The following is a 22,032-nucleotide window of genomic DNA, read 5'->3' on the forward strand; positions in this document are numbered from 1 at the left end:
CTGTGGTACCCCTGGATCACTTGAAGTTTTTTCAAGAGATTGAACTGGGAGCTGCTGTAAGGCTCTTAGTCAGTCAATAATGGGAACTTTAAGTACAACCTAACACTTCTCTTGCGCGCATATGTTCTCCCAGTCACGCATGTTTGGAAACAGATTTGCTGCTGGCTCTCACTCATCTCTGGGTTAGATTTTGATACAGGAGGAAGGGAGCAGGGCTGCAGAAATCCTAGGAATCTGACAGAGTGCAAAATATTTTACAAAGACAACTTAAAACGTGCAAGGAACAGCAAAAAGGAATACTTAATCTGCCAAAATAAACAATTATTTCAGTGGCAAATCTTGCAGCTTTCTATCAAACCTTTCACTTAATCTTTCTGTCCTTGTGTCTATCATTCCTCCCGACCTCTTACTCTATATGCCTTTTGAGGATGGATCTTATTTATGGGGTCTGATTTTAGTCGTGTGAACAGCAAATACAATAATATGATCTCTCTCGTTCTAAAGAACTCTGAAAGATGAAGATTTCTGCCCACACATTAAAGGAATGCTGAATCATTTTCCTGTTTAACACATCTTCATGAGCTTTCATCAAACTGTTCATTTAATCTACAGCCTGAAGCAATGAGAGCTTATGAATGAAACTCCCAGGACCAGGATCTTCCCTACCATATGTCACTGCTTCCCTAAACAGTGATGGAGATTGATACATGAAGAGCTGTTTATAAAAGAAACTAATCCTTGGTAAATTGTGGTTTTGGCCTAGAAATAGCACAGGCAGGCCAAGTCATTGAATATTTTTCCTGTTTAGGTAGGACATTTAAAATAAGCATATATAAAAAATGTATACATACAGACACACAAATACATGTGAGTAGATGTGTGCACGCTATCATTAACTAGTTTAAAGTAAATGGGAAATTTTTCTAGAAAGTATCTTTATAGTTTGACTGGACTTCCTGAACTAAAGAAAAGCTTTATAAAGCACAAATAGAGACAAGGATTATCCATATTGTTACATGTCCATATTTTTCTGCTCATGATTTAGTAATTTTATTTTTGTATCTCTAAAAAGCCTTTTAGGTTGCTAACAGAGTTGATAGTCATGGTAGTTTCTGTCAACGGAAAAGATAAATATTTAAATGGCAGAAAAATGTGTCTATGTGAGAAAAAGATTCAGTCTATAAGAGTTTGGCTGTAGACTGTCAACTGTGACATACCGGGGTCATGCATGATATGTTACTGAACTTGTTGAAAGATTTGAATGGATTCATTTTCCGATTTTATGAATGCCAACAACTAAACTATGCTGAATAACTCCAGATTAGAACTGAGATAAAAAATCCTGATAAGCACCTGCGAATGAGATCATCTTGCAGGTATTTTTAAGGAATTTGAGTTTAACACCACTTTTGTATTAGGCCACAGAAATTCAGTAAGTGAGATTACTTATTCTGGATCAATTGTCATGGAGAGATTTTGTATGAGAGAGAGATACGCACACCTTGTTGTCCCTCCATATTCTTAGTCATACAGAGGAAGAAATTGAAAAAAATCAGGATAGATCGAGAAGCAATCGTGTTCTAATCTCCCATTTCCTGTTTCAATATGCTTTTTTAATCTTCTGTCCTATGAATTCCTGAATTTCAACTTCAAAAGCTGAACAGCCTTCTCCCAGTTTCAATCCAGCTGTGAATCTAAATCTGTACTTCCGTCAGAGGTTTGTGGCAATAATGAATTATAATGAATTTTAATAGTATCATGTTAATGAGTTTAGTCCTGGAAACCTGAGGTAAAGCATGTTAGACCCATTTAGGTTTTGAATAAAAATGGTTTTCAGATATTTTTGACTAGCACAGAGTCAAATCATGTTTTGACTGTCTGATCTACCAAGTAATACTGCAGCAGGAAAAGAAGGTTATCTTGCCTTGCCAATTCATGTGGTCTCAGAGGAATTATTTTTTATTCCTTTTTACTTTGCTTTATCTGCTTCCTTAATACTAGTTTGAGGACAGCTCTTCTCAAGTATTAGTTTTCTTTTTTCCCTTGGGCACGCAGTGATTTGTCTGTATTTTTTCAAAAGAGTTTTATTTGACCTTGCTTTTTCTAGATCTAAAAGATGGAGAATAACTTGAGAATAGATTGTATTCGGACATTTGTCTTTCATAGTACTGTTACAGTAATGGAGAGCACAGCTTCAGTTTATGTATTAACAGCAGCTCTGCTGACAAGAAATACACATAAGGCTAAAACATAGGCATGACAAGAATGGAAACAGCTGAGCAGAAAGCATTATAATTAACGATGAGTAATTTGTAGAGACGCATGCTATCGGTTGGCAAAGGTTTCTGCTCTGCATATTTACACTGAAATGGGGCTGGAAGAGACTATAATTATGTACCTTTTAGCCTGTATGCATATGAGTCAATTCCCTTAAGGCCTGCCCCATAAGTAAAGCAATTTTGTTTAGTCAACAGGCTGGCCTCATTCACACAGACTTTTTTCTCTTCTCAGTAAAGAAAAGTTTAAGAGTCAACAACTAGCTGCTGTATGCTTCTAAAACTTCCATCCTGTATTGTCCATAGCAGGAGGTTAGCAGCAGAGTTTTGGAAAGAAGCACAGCTCATCTAAAATCCACCACAAACCCTCAAGAGTTGGTGTCTGTGTACTCACATGGAGTATAAATCAGGATATTAAATGGTCTACAGTAACATTTAAGGAGTTGTAGATAGTATAAGGCAGGATGAATGAGCTAGTAATTAAACATGTTAGCTACATTGAAATTGGCCATAATGCTATATACTGTATACTTGTCAGAGAATTTATTGATATCAGATGAGGTGAAAAGTAATCTAGTTGGGACATATGTCTGGATTCTGAGGCTATTTCAATGACAGCCATAATATTCAGACCAAATATAGGGATAGGATTTAAGGAATAAATTTATTTTTAAAAGATGTGTAAATTCAGAGTAGTATCAATAAACTCTCAGAGATTCAGACAGATGTGAAGACTAACCTAATCTAGCCTGAATTTTGTGTATTTGGTTTATTTAAAAACAAGCAAAGATACTTTTGTTTCTTTCAAAAACTGACAGCTAAAGGGATTTCTCAGAAAACCCTCAGAGAAGACTTGCCAAACAGAAAAGTTTTAAATGCGAGCTTGTGTTGTGCAAGGTCATTTTTAATTCCTAGTTGACTTGAAAGACGCTGAATGTCAAACTGCACTAGGAAAACCTTCATACATAATTAGAGGCTCAGATTGGCTGGAAAGACTCAGTAGTGTCTTTTATTGCCAAAGAGAGTAATTTAATTACTGTCCATATGCCTCGTTGGGCCTGACTGTAGCCCCATGTTGCTAGAATAGACTTGATTAGTGGAAGTGTTTCTATGAAACAAACATCTTCACCTTGCTCAGCCAGTCTTGGATGGGGCCTTTTTCTGCATCTCCTGCTTTTCACTTTCACAGCAATATACTACAAACAGAGAGAATTCTGATTCATCTTGTTGAGGCATTAATGACCAAATAACTCAAAACTCTGCAATTTGTGCGAGGTCACAGAAAAGACAGGAATGAAGTGAGGGCTCTGACAGATCATCTCAAACCTGTCCAACTTGTGTGTCCCAGAATCATTGTACATCATTCTTTCCAGCTGTGGAAGTATTAGCACTTTCTTTAGATTTGGGGAGTAGTAGCTTTGTTTGTAGCTGACTTTAAAAATAGATTGTAATTTTTATTAATTTTTCATATGCCAAACACAGGACTGTTAGGAATACTGGTTCATTAAGCTTCACAGTGCTATCTGTAACAGGTAGATACTCATATCTTTATAATGCAGCTTGTAAGAGCACAAGAGGAACTACTCATAAAGTAACAGTAAATCAGCCTGGAACAGAATTCACATGGCAAACTATAGCAGTGTTTGATTAAATCTTAATATCGTATGAACATAACAAAGATTTTCAATTTAGCACTTCTAACATCAAAACCAAATTTTTTTTGGGGGGTGTATTGCCCTGGCCGAGGAAGATTATGCTGGGAACACTAGCAAATACTAATGAAAATGTGCAATATTGTTAGCATAGTCGTTACAGGTATCATGACCTCTGAAATGAACTGGAAAACCACCAGCCTAATCCAAATAACTATAAAGAGCAGCAAGTGTCATAAGGCTTGCACCTGTTGCCGAAAGGCACGTCTTTTTTTACTGAATGATTGAAATTTCCTTTTCTGCCATTAGGTACAAGTATTGATTATTATTTTTTGTCTGCCTTTAGCAATGGGCCATTACTTTTCTGCACTCATATTTTTGTGTGGTATAGTTTATCACCTACTCATTCCAAAATTCACACCACAAAAATAAAAACTGAAAACCCCTCCTTGTATTTCCATGGTTAAAGCCATGACATTAATGCCTGAAAAATAATTTGGAGCTTTCTAAAGGAAAAAATTAATGTTTCCCATTGTTATTAATGTAACTAAAACCGAACAAAAGCAACCAAAAAAAGAGAGAAAAGAGCATTATGGTTTGTAACTTTTAGGGATTAATGTTAGAACCGATTTTTTGGGGGGCATGGTGATGTAAAATTATGTATTCAATTGCAATACAATGACTTCTAAATGTACCTTTTCTTGCTACCCCTGGAAACCTTAGGATGCTCATCTTTGGGAAGTGATAAATGGAACTGAGTATCAGAAGAGAAATCGTAGATAAAGAAATGAATAGCTGCAGTGATTGTATTGGATCACTATCTGTGGTATACATTAGTCTAAACCAGAATGACCCCAAGGAAAGAGGAGATCAGAAAATCAGCAAATTTATATCACAGGGACATTGTAATTTTTTACTTGCACAAGTTCAAATTTTGCAGCTTGCAATAATGCAGGCTAAAGTGTAAAACAAAGAGTCTAGAATGAGTCTTATTAGTCACACACTAGACCACTGGATAACACTATGTTTGTGAACAGACACCATTAACTGGTGTATGGCATGTCTATTCTGACCAGCCAGATGTTTGACAAATAGGAAACATTCCCCACTCGTAAGTAATATTTGTTCTGTCATTTACAATTTTCCAACTTTTTGTATTAAACAAACTGAAATAAAAAAAGTTGCTTAACCACTAACTTTTTCTCCATGACTTCATAAGACCAAAAGTCCAAAGGGCTGCTTTTAGCAAAAATATTTGCATAAATATATTACTTTCCAAATACTGAGTGTGCATTTGGGGAGAAAATATGTGACACAAGAGAAACAGCCTTGATGGCTGTCAGTGCTTTTTGGTTCCATTTGCTGAGCCTTTTTACTTCATCAAAAGATATAAACAGGATGTCTGGGATAAATAAAATGGTAAGTTTGCAGGGTTATATGATTTAAGAGATTGCATTTCATTAAGAAGTTTAGTATCCACAACCCTCAAGCTGATAGTTAAGGACCCTACCACCTTTTGTCTCTGGCACAGGGAAGTAGTGTACAGTTACGAAGTCTGAAATCAAGACAAAGTCAGGTTTTGAGTGAGGAACCATGCAAACACAGAATAAGAATCTCTGCCTAACTTTGCTTTACAACTAAGGATGTGATCAGAAACAACAGAGGCAGGAACAAGTTAAGTACAACACCTCAAGTGATACCCCAGCTTCACAGCTGTGCCATGGAGAGGCAGGCTTTTAAATGCTGGTTTTCTGTTCTTGCCACTAATGAGCAACTTCCCTATTGCAAATGTTTTGATTGAGAAATTCTAGGCCATGTTAGTCTTGCTTTCTTACAGCATTATATTGGGAGCTTATATTTGCGTAAATGAATGTATCGCAGACATTCCTTCTTCCTATTGAAGAATCCTCCTTCACTGCTTCCTAGCAATAAGCATCTAATAAATAACAGAAAATTGTGTTAATAATCTTTAAATCAGTGCTGTTGTGCTTTGCAGTATAGTGTTCATCCCACAGCTATTCTTTGGCTACCGGGGTCATTGATTCTTCTGGCATGGTGCTTTTATCTGTTTCATCTAATACAAGATTTCAAGCTGGATTAATTTTAATTTGAAGCTTACTGTTTTACTCTTTCAAGAATGTCAACCGCTTCATTCCACATATCTTCTGTTTGTCTTTCACATTGTTTCTATTGATCTAAATTCTCCTTTCATGTCCTGTCCTCAAAAATCATTCAGCAAAGCATAAAATTTTTGTAATGGACCACCCACACTGTCTTTTTCCTGAAACTTAAATAATGAATCTGGCTTTTTATTCATGACAGAAAAATTAGTAAATGATATTAAGCTGGGCAACCCTTTCATTTCTTCCCAGAAAATTACACTTAGAAATTGTGTGTCTGCGGAGCTGAGTTAGAGTTCACATATACCAGACTTCTATCTGGATTTTCAGTTCTGGGAAACTTCGAGATCTTGCAAGGTCTATTCTGGGATAATTTCCATGAGCAATGATTGAAAAGCTTTCCTAAAATTTTAAAGATTTTTTTTTAAAGTTCCTGCTGATAAGTCCAGCTATTTGAATGCATGACTATGTCCTTTTGTTTGATAACAAATTATTATTCAAAACCATTTTAAGTTTACTCTTTGATTTGTGGATAGCTTATGCTGTAAACGGTAATTCTGAAAGCTTGATCCATGGTAATTGGTGCTGAGCTTTTGGCCTGAAAGGCTCTGAAGATGAGGCAATACTAGTATAATACATGCATTTAAAATGAGAAGGCAGTGTTGGCATTTTGCATTCTTGTAGAGCAAAGTTCTGTGTAATGGGTTGTGACATACAGTTAGACTTTATAGTTTTCCTAGAGATGTGTACTTCATATTATAATTATTGACAAAAGTGTCTAATTTCTGGAATAATAATAGGCTTTCAGGTTATTTAGATGTTGGTTCAGTACAGTTGCATGTGGAAAATGGAAATTCATGAGTTTGCCATATGAACTTTTACCAGGGTGAGTTTGAGATTGCCAGGAAATTTACAAGAAGGGGAGTAACAGAAAATTTGGCAGGTCATGCACAGGAAGTGATGGTAAAACCGTCATAGAAGTCTTGGTCAGAGTTTACAGCATGTACTTCCTGTTCTTAATTCTCTTACTTGTTTTTCATCTGCTGTCTAGCCTGGCATAGTACAGTCACTGTAGCCTGAAATATTGAGCATCTGTCCTAGGTGTTCATCCAAAAAAAAAAAAAAATCAACCCTAGAAATATCTTGGAATCCAGTAAATGTAGAAAAGAAGTTGAAATGGAGAGGTGGGAATGTTTACTTCTGAACTGGTGTGTGAGAGTAAATTGGAACTCAGATTTCTGTACTGAATACTATTCATGCAAAACTTATGGGGTTTTTTCTTTCTTTTTTTAATTATAATTTTTGTGGTGAAGAAACAGCAGATAGCACTCCTGTTCAGGTTGCTTCATTGTTTGAGGTAGCAGTGTAGTAGCTCTCACTGAAAAACCTTTTAATGTTATAGAGGTGGTTAGAGAGCAGGTAAGTTGTCAAAGGTGAATGATACCGTGACTGTCAAACAGCACTTTAAATCCAAGCATGTGTGTTCTTGGAAAAAGTTAAAATCTGAAATGAATTATAATTGTTAGTATTTATCTGTTGATCCTTATCTTAATATTTAAATTTGTACTTTTGCACTTCAGTATAAACTGTAAAGATGGCCCTCCCCCAGCAAGCTCTGTTCTTACTGTGTAACATCTTTATGTGGCTTCACAAGCAAGAATGGGTCACCTAATATCAGAAGCTACATGAGAATCTAGTGAAGTTCAAATATCAAATTTCATTCAATCTTGTTGTTTTATGTTTACTCTTGTTACTTGCAGATACTAATCATTGGTCTCATATTATTAATTTAATTTTAATAATTTAATTTTTCATCTACTTTTAAATCCATCTGTTTTAAAAATAAATGTAAACAGAAGTTAGTATTCAAAATTCCCTTTTCATTTTTAGGAGAGCACAACATTTCAAACTCTCAGACATGCTTATTCTTTGGGAATCTTGTGAACAGATCTTTCAAGCAGTATTAACTGAGTAGAAAATAGAAATTTTGGCAGTGCCAGGCAGGGGACATAAAAAAATCTGTAACAGATCCAGTGGCATGGAATTTTCGAAGTGATCTTTGATTAAGAGGTTAATAGGATTTATGAACTGTACTCTCATAAATTCTTGTAACCATTCCTGTCGTAATTACCACAGATGTATCACAAAAGGTTCAGGGGTTAATTTAGTTTGTGTGAGTATCCAAAAGTTTACAAGCTTACGCAGGGCATACACACATCTTTCAAAATGGCATATTTGGACTTAGAATCTTAAGGAATGTTTCTCTAGAGATTTCTGGCACTGTTAGTTTGGGTCAATATTTTTGTCTTACCCTGACTGTAGTCCTCCCACTTCTGCCTGGGATTTTAAAGGATGAAGGGGGGTATGTTTAGACAAAAAAACTAAGCTAAAACAAAAAACCAAAACCCACACCAAAACCTGAAAAAATCAAACCATTCAGAATACCTGAAAAAAACTTCAGAATCCTAAATAAAAGTAATTCAGATTTGTCTGTAAAAGGAACTTCTACATTGTCAGCTCTCTTTATTCTCATGGACAATACAGTATTTGTGCATAGATAGATATAAAATAAATTACAGTTTAATTTCTACAGCTTTAACAACGTAGAGTGGTTTATATTCTTGTGTGTTTTATCTCCCATGCAGCCATAGTCCTGAGTGGATGTAAGATGTAGATCGAGGCAAAACATTTATATTCGGGCTTCTTGATGGAAATATGCAAATGCTAGGTAACAGATTGTTGTGCAGAAGTCCTGCCTCCTCTAAAGCATCAGACTGCAGCACTTTATAGAATGCAAACGGATGAAGTAAACACTGTAAATTGATTGGCTTTGGTGTGCTTCAGTGGAGGGAGGGGGAAGGTTGCTTACTGATGGGGAAAAAAGTTAACTTGTATTCAGAGATGATTCTCTGTATTGATCAGTGGCTTGTTATACTGTGATAGAAGTGAGTGGTTTGAATGGGGGATGGTAGATCAAGGCAGTCAGCCAGGCCTCTAATAAATTGCTTTCATAAATGGTGCTGGATAAATGATTTTGAACCTCTGTAAATGATTCCTTCCATATCCAGACTATCAGGAAGATATACTTTTACATTCTCAGATGTGTTTTAAAGACATAAAAACTAAGGGTATCAAAAAATGAAGTTTAAAAATCCATGCTACTCTTGGCCATGATGTATACGTACATTGGCTAAGAAAAAAGAGATCATCTTTATGTGCTTTTCCTATGTTTTCTTCATAAGCTACTTGCAATAAAGATGCTTCAGTGCTCAGAACTTTAATTCTTCCTGTCAGGAGCTACTTCAAAACACTTAAGTAGTACCTTGGACAACTTGAGTGTATTGATCACATTTTGGGATATTGTACCTTAAAAAGGTGTAGTTGTTTTCCTTGAGGATATTAGAAGATGTTCAAATGTGATAGTAGTTTCATTTAAGTACCTCAGGAAAAAAATAGTGCCTGTGGAAATAAGGGAGAAGGGTGCTGTTCGGAGATGGCTGGGAGGGGTCACTAGAGCTCAGGGAAAGGACATGCAGAAAAAAGGTAAAAAACCTCCTGTTTTCTGAAACTATAAGGTAAACTGCAAATTCTGGAGACTGTGTGGAAATTAGCTGGAAATGGAACAGCAAAGGAACAAACCTATATTATTTAGTTTTCAATGCAAACCACTAAAGGATCACCCATCCCTAAAGTGAATAACTATCTGTTCTGCAACAATGGTTTTCTGTAACATTTATATCTTGCTCAAGGCTAATCAGGGGAGGCTTATAAATTGTTGAAATCACTTTATAGCACATTTAGAGCTCATTTCACAGCAGTTTAAGGGGCTGCAATGAAGCTAATAGCCTTCTGCATTTCTTAAGTGTTTGTGATTTAAAAAATGATATAATATTTATAACACTTTGGAGTTATTTCCAAAAGTAACATGGCAAATCTAATTATTATATAATCAGTACATAATAAAAATCCCAGTGCTGTGAAGGCCTGGTTTCAAGTATTTTTCATCATACTGTCCAATGTTTCATATATTCGGCAGGGTGATTCATGCAAAATAACCAGATGAGAAATACAACAGACCAAAATGTTTATCAGGCCTAAAATCCTGATCGGGGAGAAAGAACTTTACAGATCTGTGACAGTAGCCCTTCTCTTTTGCGAAGCTGATAAGTTAGAAGAGGTTATAGATTATTTTGTCTCATCAGCCACTAAAAGCAAGAGCAATTAACCTGAAGACACTGCTCCTTGCTCTCTACCCACATTTAATATAACTTGTTATAACTTCCTGTATTGAACTATCAGAACCATTTAGAAATGAGAAGTGCTGAACACTACAGTAATCAAGTCACTTATAAAACAGTCACACAATAGGAGGAGGTAGAAATAAAGTTGGCTTAGATCCTTCTTCACATAATTTAGTTGCAAATTCCCATTGCTAAAACTGAGAGGAAAATCTCATTCACTGATGTAAAACATTTTTATTGAAGATGGAGCAGTTGCATCTGTGATGATATTATTTATGTACTATCAAGTATTAACCATTATCCATTTATCCAATTGTCAATGACATGATCACTGCATATAAGTGATGACCTCAATAACAGGAATTTTAGCGAACCAGTCCTCTCCTCTTTTTTTTGTCATCCAGGAGCAAACCAAGTCCAGGAGCCTCTAAGTTCAGTGATGCTACAGAAGATCCCATTGGGTTTTTATTGATTGGGCTAATCAGTTTTTACCTTGCTTAACCTATCTGCGCTTAAAAGCCATTCCTAGTTCAGATCTGCTGAGATCTGGCTGGTTGCCACAGGTTCTCGATTCAAGACCTCAGATACCTTAAGTTCTTCATAAAGGAACTGTATCTGTGACATTTTCCTTAATTACCAAGTCAGCTAATGCAGTTATGTATTTTCCCTAACCACCTCGAGGTGTGTGGAGGTAAAGGATATAAATAGAGACCCTTTAAATACTAAGATCCAATGACATAATTCCAACCAGAATGCCTGCTGGGTCTCCTCAGTCACCTTGAAAATTTAAGAGCTGCTGATTTCTGGATTGTGATTACTGTTGATTCACTTTTCCCTACCATGTATACGTGTATGTATTCTTTGTCTTAATGACAGGCATTAGTGGTTATTTATTAAGTATTTTTAAGTCTATGTTACAATATTTTAGTCTTATATCTATCAAAGGCTATGAATTTTCTGCATTCTCAGTACTGCTTATTCATTAATCCTCGAGGACTGAGTTTGGAAATACACATAGGAACCTTGAGCATATCAAGGATATAAATCAAACCTAGTAGTTAATGGCTACTGAGTCAAGATATTATATTTAACATGAATATTGGCCTGATAATTTTGTGCATAGGCCTGGACTTATTAATATCCGTAGCTGCATTTGTTACTTTTTAACATTTGACTTGATGTGAGCATTGGGATTTGTTTATGGCCTCAGAAATTTTTTTACAATCTAAATGGCAATGTGCCTAATATGGTAGTGCCGGGTTTTATTGAATAAATACATTAAATAATAGCAGGATGGTAAATATTACAATTGCCCATGTCTGCAGTTGTTCCACCCTGCTATGGAGGCTGTTAGGACTTCTAATCAGATGCATGTCATAAACTATAAATGGGAATTCTACATCCTAACAAAACCATTGAGTTGGAGAGTATTCAAAACACCTTTCGTCTTCAGTATGATATCAGAGCTACTGCTCATTTCAGCAGGTCCACTGTAGTTAATTGTATCATACTGTTACTAAATATGCATGAATTTATAGTAAATCATTCCACGTACAAGAAGACATCTGTTAATTCACTGCTTGCGGTTTATTAGACTAATATGTGTAAACTGCTTTGAGCAATAAATTACAAGATTAGGGCTTTTAATGTTTAGGGATATCATTAGGCATTGTATGCTGGAGGTAGATTTGACAAATGCTCTTTGCTAATGGAGTATATTTAAAGGAAAATCTGCATGAATTAATTTTAATTACTGTCATATTAAAGGATATAAAAACAACTAATGTCAAAGGTGTAAGAGTACTGTTGATTCAGAGTGTTATCACGTGTATGTGATAAAAGAACCCTGTTTACCTAAGTATTTCTTCAAATAAACAAACATGTAGACTTCCCTTTGAAATTGCAACCATGCAATGACCTGAATTTTTCAGGCTTTTATATCTTTTTAGGCTCTGTAATGAAGTTTAGGTATTTAAGCATTAAGAAGAAGCAACCAGCTGGGAACACTGAAGCAGCTGTATGATAGATAGTATGTGAATGCACAGGCTGAAGGCATGACAAATCCAGCTGTTACCTGTGTTTGGGAAAGGAAAAAGTTTTGTCTAGCTTTTTGTTTTGTAGAGAGTAAAGGGAAATTTTGACATGGCACAAGCAGTTGTGTCTCAGGAGCTGTCTGCCACGTAAGATACTATTCTTTATCTATTATTTCGTTTTCTAATTTACCACCAAGATTACCATTTTTAGTAAGACAAAGGCAGAAAAGGGAATGGGAGAGCTTCAGCGAGCCCTACTTTTGCAATATTTCATAAACACTGTCAGCTACTAACTTTGTAAATATGGAAGAAAAATGACAGCAGTGGAATAGCATAAGTTAGATTGGATTTGGTGCACATCTAAGAAGCTCTGATGAGCTATTACAAAACAACGAGAACAACTTACTGGCAACAACTTGCCTTTTCAAAGGAACAACATGAAGGAAGTCTGTGATCCATGAAACTACTTAATGGACTGGCATCCATAATGCAATCTTTCATCTCTATCGTGGAAAGCTGAATACAGACACCATTTCTTATACCAGCAAATACACTTTGCTGTACAAATAAGTGGTTTTATTAATTTTATTTGTTCATTTTTTCTTTTTAAAAGTTCCTTCTAATGAACCTTACTTATGTTGTATGCTGTAGTGGTACACTGAAGTTAGGAAAAAAAAAAAGATTTGCCTTTATCTTATGAAACAGCAGGCTGTTCTGTGGCTTAATGATCCAGCAGAACAGAGAGGTTAGTAAGGGCTATGACAGCCAGTGGTTCTGGAGCAATTTGTGATTCACAACTCAGCCAAAGCACACTCTGAAGTAGAAACTCCACCGACATTTGAAGTTATGCTGTACACACTCTTTCGCTTCTGGGCAGTGAGTGCTCAGGTCAGTTACCCTGCCCTTTCATGCCCCATTCTTACTGCTCTGGTAGGATCTGGAGTAGCTGGCAGCACAGAACTGACTTTTTTTCCTTTTTTTTTTTTTTTTTTTAACTTTTTGATTTGCCACCCTCTGTGTTTTTTAAGTGCCTGACTTCTGTGGGAAAGATAGAATGTCATTCAATGTCTGGTCTATGTTTATGATTGGCAATGGACAAAGGATGCAGCTATATGGAGATGTCCTAAAATGGTTTTTAGCATTCCTGGGTTTTTTTTGTTTGTTTTGCTCCAGATATCTAATATATTTCTTTTTAAACTCCATTTTCTGCCCCTTCTGTCTCCCTGAATTTGGAAAATGTCTGGAATGAGATGCATACAAATAGACATTACCAAGTGTCTGGCTCTGAAAACTCCAGCATCTACCGAGGCAGGAAAAGCTTCAACTCTTCTGTATTAACTGTCATACATGAATAGTCCCATCATAGTGCAGTAGGGAATAGTGACATATACACAAAAACTATTATAGCCCATCATTCATTTTCCAGTAGAATAATTCATAAACAGTCATAAAAGTTTAGCTATGCCAAGTGGCAAACTTCCCATCGTGCTACCCTGAAAAGCCTAAGATTTTTCATTTTACAATGTAAACATTTTATTATGACACTTTTTGATTAGAATCACATAAATCTCTCAGCAGTGAATTCATTGCATATATTTCTTGCTGAGAACGTAGCTGCAAGTAAGCATCCTCTGATATTCTTTGTATGTAATTTACTTAGGGAAGGTAGCAGAACAATAATAACACCACACAAATATTGGATCAAAAATTATAGAGAAGAGTATTTTCAAGGGGAAAGAGAGCATAACACAAAAGGAGCAAATAAAGGCTTATTTGCCATGTGTTGTTTGCAAAATGTTTTGAACATTTTATTAAATATATCTTCCATGTGAATTATGCATACGCTCCTGTGCCTTTGGGAAGATGCAAAACACTATATATGACGAATGGAATACATGGCCTCCTGATGGTTTCTAAGATATTGCTTTAAATGAAAAAATGAACAATTTCATACCAGCAAGGATGATTTTATTCCCTTTCAACATGGGTAAGCAAGAACATTGCAGTGAAGGGAAGATTTCCGAATGTGTTCTCTCACCGGAGCCTGCTGCATGGCATTGCAGGGAGATATTGCATACTGGTGCACCAAAATTTAGTTTCTGTAGGTTAAAAAATTATCTTCCCAGTAAGCTGCAGCTGAAAGCAAGGTGTGTTCTAATTTCTTTAATAATTCCAGTGAAGTCTAGTAACTTCTTAAGCCTTTACGTGTCCAACACCTGACTGGTGTTGGGTTCAAACCATGAATCCCTCTGGTGGACCAACTAGACTTGCCCTTTTGAGACAAGCAAAAGCTATTACCGTGTGAGTGAGTAGCCAAGGCTGATGCAGAAGGGGCTTTTCAAATGTAGTGGTCTCACTCTCACTCTTGTGCTCACTGCTTTTTGGATCATACCTTCTCACAGCTTTTCCATGTTAGATCCGAGTTGGGGGCATAAGTATTAAATGCATATTTTTTCGTCTTCATACTTTCAAGAAAATATTTCAGTTTCTAAATGTAGTGAAAAAAGTTAAATGAAAGGTTTGGATGGTAAATATGTAACATAACCTGAATTATTTTGCAAGTGGAAAATACCAGTTTTGCCATTCATCTCTTCGGTAGCCTGTTCAAGTTAATTTGAGAAGACAGGCAGGCCTCTGACATACAATATATGATGAGTCAGCCAGAGACTTAGAGAAGTAGTCTGAGGGAAAAAAACCCAACTTTTACAGGACCCAGATCAGAAAGTTGGGTTATTATTGTTATACAGTAGTTGGAAAAGGCAGGCAAAAGTGAGTGTTCCTGCTGTCCATACGCTGTGCTAGAAGATATCCAGCTCAAAATGTTCAGCATCACCACTAAAATAGTGCTTCATGTCTTGAGCTTAATTTCGCTCTTAAACTTTTGAAAGGTCAGATAAATGGTGGCCACACTAACAAAATCACCATTCCTCCTCCACAAAGAGCAACAATAAGAAAAAAAGTCACTTATAAAATCAGACAAGTTCTTGTATTCAGACACCATTGGGAGGAGAGGTATGAATCTTATGTTGTTTGTGGCTTGTGCCTGGTAATGAAGGAAAGTTTGAAAGCAACACTCTACCGGTAACCAGGAAGGATTACTGGGTGTTATTGAGCCAGATCTTCCTGCCTACTTTTTGTAATGGGGTTTACAGTATAAAGAAAATACTGAAAAAAACAATTGAAAATGTGACTTACCCACCATAAAGGCATATGTGTCCATTTTAGATGTAGGATACAGTATTTTCTTTTGTAAACTGATCTATCTTCATTTTTCTGTTTCCCAAAAATGACCTTGATAAACTGCATCCTAACTTCCTTTTCAGATGATTACTCTTGTGGCTATGGATCTCTGAAAGAGCTCACTCAACTGCAGTATTTCAGAAGAAACTGAAGTACAGATCTTGAAAGCTGAAAATAAGTGCCAGCTTTTGCTTTATTGTTATGTTTGTCTTTCCACATCAACGATAGGGAAGCCTGGACAGGAGGAACCAACAGAAATATTCCTGCTAGAGATTAAAGGGATAATTAGAAGCTTCCAGATAGCAAAGGCACTTGCCTTTTTTTCTTGATGCTTTATAAGCTTTGAAATAAGATCAAACACAAGATGCTTTAGTGTTTTTGAGGTCTATCAATAATAGTGGCTTCTAAAAGGGAGATTATCACAGTTTATAGTGGCTTCTCAGTGAGCTGGCTGTGCAAGAGATTTTCCTACCACTGAGTTATCAGCTTGGTGCATGAATTTGGAGCCAAGGTTTTCACTGGATCCTCCAGAGAGTGATTTAGAGTACTTTTAGAATAATTTTAACTTCTCCATGCGGATTCAAGGCCTTTTAAGAACACCTGATTACTGCCTGGATGTTCACTAAGTATGTAGGGAGCTAAGCTTTGAGTCTAGGCCCCTCAGATATCTCAAGTTACATGGTATGAGCTGCCATCCCATCTTCTCAAGCTTAGGCATTAATTCAGATGAGGTTACACACACACTGTACCAGTCAAATGTACAAGAGACTGGGCATGATTAAAGAAGGGGATCATCATGGAAAGACTTGGATCCATTTAGAAAAGCTCCAAATACCTACCAGATGTAGGTAATTGTTTTAAGACTTTTAGATTGCAGGAGAAGATCAAGATTCAAAATTCTCTTAAGCATTTAAGATTTAGAGAGCAGAGTGCTCTCAGTCATCAGAAACACCCCTTCTCCAGCTCACTGAAACTATTCTCTCTTGTCCATGTCCCCAAGATCCTGTCCCAGCTTCTCCAAATCTTAGTAAGCAAAGACACTGTGAGTTTTATTTCTTTCTGTACCAGTTCAGCATGATGTGTTTGGTTTGAATATCATCAAGATCTTTTAAACAACATCTCTAAGCATTCTCTAGGATAGTTTTTAGTAAGAACTTACAGTTTCGTTCACCCAGTCACCCAAGAAAATATTTGCATAAGGACCTCATATACTTTAGGTTTAAAAAGATAATATTTACTTGAGGAAGAGATTAATAAAGAAATCAAACTCAATAACTAGTGTGTCATCACTAGATCATAATTTTTTATTTCTGCTCTGTAGAGGAAGAACGGTTTTGTTTTGCAACTGTACTACATTTACACAATAAACCTGAACAGTCTTTCCACAGTGTTATATTTCTGATGAGTGGGCAGTTTTAATAGTCAGCTGCATCATAGATGACACATGAATTGGGAGATGTCTGCGTCCTTCCTCCTCGTGCCTTATGTTCCCTTGTGGATCCTGGGAGCACTTTTAGTAGTGCTACAACAGAGAAGGGGGAATTGCAAGGAGCTTCTTAAGTCCCCTGCTGCTGCATACAAACCTTGTCAGAAATGTAGTGAGATTTACCTCAAAGCTAGTTAGATTTCTTTTCTCCAGTACGCTGATTAGAATACTGATTTAAAACCTTGCTGTTCTAAAGGCTTGAATCTTTTTCCTAATTTTCAGTTTTGTAATCCATGGACAATTTACATTGTTCCTTTGCCAGCTTTGTCCTTTATTGTAAGAAGCTGCTCTTTTACAGAGTTTAGAGGATATCAATCTATTAAAAGCAACCAAATTATTTCGTAACCTATTCTAAACCACCTAGGGTAAATCTCATTTCCTGCTACATGCTTACTTTCTCAATTATTCAAGTGGCCTTGGTTTTGCATCTGACCTGTTTGAATTAAAGTTATTAGGCATGTCTCACTAAGATTGTATTCTGGGCAGAGAAGTAGGAGTGGGGTTTTTTTACACCCCTTAGTACATCTTTATGTATCTGTATATTACACTTCACGATGTACACATCTTTATTTATCCTGCATGACATCAGGAGCTCGCGGTCATTCTGTAATAAGCTACTAGAGTCAATTCTTCCCTTGCTCAGTCTTGTTCGGACAGGAAACTCCCAGAATATGGCAGGACTTGTTTCTAGTTAACCTGCAGCTGATTGAGTTGTACCATTACATTTTATCGTATTTCTGTTCAATGAAATAGGCCAATCTTTTTCATATTGCAGTACACCCTAACATTATATCATCAGTAAATGTCATTGGAACCTTCTTATGATAGGGATGAAACCTTTAATGAAATACTGATTTTTAAAACTTATCCTCTAATTGAAGTAGTTTTTTTAATTGCTTTTGTCATATCTACAGAAATACATGAGGGCATAAGCATCTTTATATATTACACAGAGGTCTTTTAAACCTGTTATACTGTTAGAAATATATTCACAGGAGTAAAAAAAAAAGCCCAGTATGCAAATGAATACAATACTGAGGAATGAAGCTTCTGACAGAGAATGTAGTAATTATTATACCAATACTAAAGTATCTTAGTACCTGTTCAATGGTTCCTGAAGCAGGAATTTATATTTGTCTGCATCTTTTAGATGGTATATACTGAAAAGATATCCTCAATAGACAACAGACTGTGTCTATCTCAGGACAAAAATCTATATAAATTTTGATTATAAGCAGTATTGGATTTTAGCTTTCATCCATACTTACATTTAATAGTCCAGTCTTTGCATTTTGGTAGACAGCTTTACTGGTGCTAAACTGTGTTAATTTTCTTTTGCTGATGTATTACACTCATCATCTTAATCTCTTATGCTGTAATTAAGTTCCTTACTGTTATCTCTATTACTAATAAATGTTAGGTAGCAATCTGGCAATGTTTTACTAAACAAAAACAGTCGCTTATGTCTACTCTTTATTTTTTCTCCTGTACAAGTTTTTTTATTTTCCCCAAAACTCTTGCTATTTCATTATATTTGGTGTTAATTTGTGCTTTCTCATTTGTTTCTAGGTAGGATTTTTGATGTTGTTTCTACTACAAAACAGATGTGTCCTTGTAAAAGGATAATCTACTCGGGGTGATGACAAAGATGACGTTTTGGCTATTGAGGTCTATCAAGGGAAAGTTCCTACTGTCTTCAGTGGCTATGGGATTTTGCCCTAATTGAATAAGATCCTTTGAATATGAACCACTATTACGTTTTCATTGATGTTGTCTCATGTTATTGTTCTCCCCAATGTAATATTGTATCAATAGGGCTATTATAAATATATGGTTTTACTCACTTTCAAAATGAAAAGCTTTACTCATCTTTTCAGGGGTTTTTCAACTCATTCCTCTTGCTCTTCCACTTACTTTTATTCTCTAATCTTTTTTCACTCCTTTGTGACAATTTAAAGTTGATCTGAACTAAAAAGGAAATGCAAACCGAAAACATTCTATTGTTCTCTATTCTGTTTTTCCAACACCTTGAAAACTAAATAAATCTGTGGGCCCATGTATAAAAGGAATTTGCTTTCATCTCACTCCAAATTAGGAATACTGGTAACATAGATATAAAACGTGTCTATAGCACTTTGGAAGTTGTGCTGGCATACTTTAACATGTGGGACAGTATTTAAGGTAGCTGTAGTTCCATTTTAGAAGTGTCAGCCCTAACCATATCTCTTTAAATAACCCATTAGAGTCCCCTAACAGGAAAATTTGCAGCTCTCAGCTGCTTCTGTATATGCATAATGCAGAAAGAAATCAGATCTCTCATGTGCCCTGTGGCTCAGAGACTTTTCCATTCAATTAATAAGCACTGAAGTAGATGACAAGATTATTAAACAAGTTTTTAATAGACGAAAGATTTTCTAGACTTATGATATGGATTATTGACAGAACCAAGCATTATTCTGAAATAATGCATTTTTGTTATTTATTGAGAGGTAGAAAGAATATTTTCTCTTGTGGCCAGATAGCTGATCTTCCACAGTCATATACTTGCAGATTTGCATATACATGCACATATTTAAGAAGGCATGCGTACTTTACTTCTTTAACTAGGTATAACTGTTAACTGGTACACTGACTTCAGCCCTCCACCATCAGAAGTATAGCATAGTTCAGTATTGGATCTGAAGTTTGCCATTATTGCTCAGTTTTGACTTAGAGCTCTTTGTTTTGGGCTATGTGGTGGAGTCATTAACCCATGGGAGGTAGACAGCAAGTAGAGGCCTCCTGAATACAGTTCTAATACGACCAAAATATGAAACAGAGGTTCAGTGACATTAAAATAGTCTCTCTTCAATGCAGTGATTGAAACCAAGGTCTGTTTTTAATGTAACAGAAATTTAAAAAATCTCGCACACTTTATGGAACTACAGACAAAGGTTATTTTCTGTTTACCTTGTAAACTCAGGTTTTCAGGAACTTGATTGCAGTTAGTATTTTTTAGTGTGAGGCTAATTAATACCTAGCCTGATCCCAAGAAGGAACCAATGCCATAAGGTGAGGACGATTGAGAGCCAGAAGTCTTACTATCCACCTCTTTGAACTGACATCATAATGGTGACTGGAGTAAGAAGAAAGGCAAGAAAATATGAAATAGATAAAGAGCCAAGAGATAACGTAAATATGAAGGAAGCATGGAAAATTAACTAGGAGAACAGGAAGAAAGAAATAAGACTTGATACGCACTATGGGAAGGTTGGTTTGCTGCTATGGGGATTTTCCAGTGCTAGAAGAAATTGTACTGGGAGATGTTTGTGCTCAGTGGTGTCTGCAGTTATCTATATTCAGACCACATTAGACAGAGATGGAGTGAAGTTGTTTGGATTCTTCAGTTTGAGCTCCCTAAAATGGTTTATTGTATTCCATAAGGATTGTTTTTATTTCAGATAGACATAGGAACATTGTGTGAGAAATTCTTGAGCTATTTCCACGACAGAAACTGATTTTAAGAGGCTTTGGTCAAAATAGCAAAATTGAATAAGTCTAGGAATGGGTATGAACTTTTACTAGGCCTCTGAACAACCTTTAGCAAAATGTAATCTCTAGTTTTCTGTTCTTATTCTGCCTTGGGACTCCAGATTGGGGGTCAGGGATTTACTTGCTTAGCACTTTTTTCTGTATGTCGGTAAGATTCTAGTGGTCTTGACAGATAGCTTTCAGCCTAATAACTACAGATTGCAGGGATAGGATGAATCAAGGGCAAAGGATGTTGGGATATAGAGTGTGATCAGGCAAATACTAGGGAAGGAGAAGAAAGTTCAGCTCAACGTGATCTGTGCAGCACTTGGTTCTCTTATTGCTCTATGACATTCAGCTCTAACTTCTGTGAGCCTAGCACAACTCTCTGTGATACTGGATGGATTTTTTAGAAAATATCAAATCCTTTTACTGAAAGTGTTGTTCCAATAAAAAGCATCTAATGTGTGCTGCTTGACTGAAAATTTCTAATTGATGATCTTGCAAGAAAGTTGGCAGCTGGATTGATTTATCTCAGCCAGTGAAATAAAAAGCAATCAATAACGAAAGGTAAAATAAATGACTAGTAATAGGTGTATCTGATTGTTTAAATGAAGCATACCATATGCATTATTATGCCTAACAGCATGTGAAATGCACTTCAGATATAACATTGGTGCTAGTTTACTAAATAATAAAGCATAGCAGAGTGATCAAGGCGACATTAGTGGACAACATTATTCAATCTAAGAACCTCTTTTAAAAAAAAATTACATTTGTTGCTTTGTGGTAATTGTAACTGCAGATTTCATGATTTTTAAATTGCCTGTCTCTCTCATTCATCAGAGAGACTTGTTGAGCTGCTGCTGCCTTCAGCTGTGTGTTCATAGCACAGTGACAAAGCTAGAACAATTGCTCCCTATGAGCTCAAGGGCACTACCTTGAAGGTAGTCTGAAAGTCACAAGAATATCCAGTTCCTGTAGATTCTTATCCAGGGCAGGAAATAGAATATGTAAGACAGTAACTGATCTTAAATTGTCTTCTCCTTAACCTTCCCTGCCTGACAGTTGGGTTTATTGTCTTCCCATTCCTGTCTGGAATGCCTACTGTTATAACACTTTAAGCAGGAAATTATAACCTGCTAAAAGGTAATAAGACTTTTGGCAATATAAAGAGGAATGAGAACCTACCTAGAGAATTCTTTTCAAACAAGGACTAGAGATTAATATAAATGCGAGGGGATTAGGTGTTCTTAACAAGCGATCAATCAGTAACAAAAATGACCCATGGAGAGGATCCCAGCCAGATCTTACAAAGGGATTCCCAGTCTTTGAAAAACTAGGACTTCTAATCTATTCCAGAATTTTTATTTGTTCAGCACCCTTCTTGAAATCCCAGGCAATCTCAGATTACTAGGAAATAGTATAGGAAGAGAATGTTCTTCATCAGCTATAGTTGTGACAAACAGGTTAT

Source organism: Aquila chrysaetos, chromosome 22 (genome assembly GCF_900496995.4).
Source record: "Aquila chrysaetos chrysaetos chromosome 22, bAquChr1.4, whole genome shotgun sequence".
Classification (NCBI taxonomy): Eukaryota; Metazoa; Chordata; class Aves; order Accipitriformes; family Accipitridae; genus Aquila; species Aquila chrysaetos.